At 40.6% G+C, this 1,737-nt stretch overlaps 1 pseudogene; it reads left to right on the top strand.

The window, feature by feature from the left end:
- The first annotated feature begins 312 nt into the window (after positions 1-312).
- On the top strand, positions 313-673 carry LOC133082377 (small ribosomal subunit protein uS10-like; annotated as a pseudogene).
- Positions 674-1,737: the final 1,064 nt, after the last annotated feature.

Below are 1,737 nucleotides of genomic sequence, written 5' to 3'. Positions count from 1 at the left end.
ACTCCAATAAAAATATTTTAAAAAAAGAATCTGGTTCCCTTACCCTTGATTTTAAATTTTTGTGTTTATCATTTTTCCTCACTGATTGACTTTATGATCCATAAATGTAATGATTTTTAACTTAGAAAATAAATTCAGATTAATAAAATATAATTTTTATCTGTTTTATACATTGGGGTCTGTGTCAGATTTTTGTCTACGAAAGCACTCATCTGATTTGGAAAATTTTAAAAAGTCTGGTTCTTCGAGGAAGATGCGGTCACTTCTGCTGCAGAGCCCTGGTCCACCTGGTCAGGAAGCCGTGCTGCAGCCATGGCTTTTCAAGACCCCTGAAAGACTCCCCTGGCGCCAGAAGTGGCGACTCACCGAATTAGAATTACCTTAACCAGCCGCAACACAAAATCTTTGGAGACGGTATGTGCTGACTTGATCAGAGGCACAAAGTATAAGAATCTCAAAGTGAAAGGACTAGTTCGGATGCCTACCAAGACTCTAAGAATAACTACAAGGAAAACTCTTTGTGGTGAGAGGTTCTAAGACTTGGGATTGATTTCAGATGAGGATCCACAAGCGACTCATTACCTTGCACAGCCCTTCTGAGGTTGTTAAACAGGTTACTTCCATCAGTATTGAGCCAGGAGTCAAGGTTGAAGTCGCCATTGCAGATGCTTAAATCAACCTTTTTAATAAATTGATAATCAGTTGTGATTTTTTTTTTAAGTCTGAAAACCAATATTCAACAGGCATAAGGGAGCCTCTGAAAGTTTGGGGGTAGAAGAGGATAAATCTTAAGTCTTTGCAGTTTATCTGGTAGCAGTGTGAGCGATGGATTGAAGGGGAAAGGGTACAGACTGAAATCAGGGAGACCAGTTAGAAGATCACTTCCGAAGTATAGCTGGGAGTGAATAGGGTCTAAACTAAGGGGCAGGGCAGTAGACATGGGGAGGAGAAGATGGATGGGAGAGATGCTGAATGTGGGATTGACTTGACAAGACTTTACAACTGATGAGGCACGAGAGAGGGCAGTCAAAGCTGACATGCTGAGGTTTAAAACATAAGCCCCGAAGACAATGGCAGTCCTGTTCTTTAGATCTTACACAAAGAAAGAGCAGCAGATTTGGGATGCAGGAGCAGGAGATGATGAGTTCAGTTTGGGATACATTGATTTTAAGTGTCTGTGGGCAGAAAAGTGGGAGAGACATCCAATCAGCAGCTGGATTATATGGGTCTAAAGCTCAGGAGATGGTTCTGGGCTGGACACAGAGCTAGAGATTTGGGATTGATCCACTTGGAATCCATGAAGCCCCAAAATTCCTACTGCAAACTGTAAATAGTAGTTTAATTAGATTGCGTGTTACCATTTTGGCCAATACTTTCAAGTTAAAAGGCATATGATAGCAATTTAAATTTTTTTGTTTCATTCTAAATGAAGTAGCAGTTTCTCTCAGTCTGTGCTAGATAGTGAGTTATTACATCGGGTAGTGGTTTTCCAGCTTAAATTATAGAGTGCTTACGGCAGAACCTGGGTAGACCTTGCAAGACCCATGTCAGAGCATTGACCTTGTAGAGCTAGGTAGCCCTAAGAGGATCACAGCTGAAGATAATACAGCTATATCCCAAATCTGCCACTGACTACAAGAGGCTTATGTTTCAATAGTAGGAATATTTATCTAATGCCAGAATGATGTGAATTATGGGCATCATGCAAAAATCCCAGCGCTGCTAAAGAAAACTAAT

Source organism: Eubalaena glacialis, chromosome X, assembly GCF_028564815.1.
Source record: "Eubalaena glacialis isolate mEubGla1 chromosome X, mEubGla1.1.hap2.+ XY, whole genome shotgun sequence".
In the NCBI taxonomy this organism is placed as follows: domain Eukaryota; kingdom Metazoa; phylum Chordata; class Mammalia; order Artiodactyla; family Balaenidae; genus Eubalaena; species Eubalaena glacialis.
Note: the sequence above shows the minus strand (reverse complement) of the source record. Positions and strands in the feature narration are given on the sequence as shown.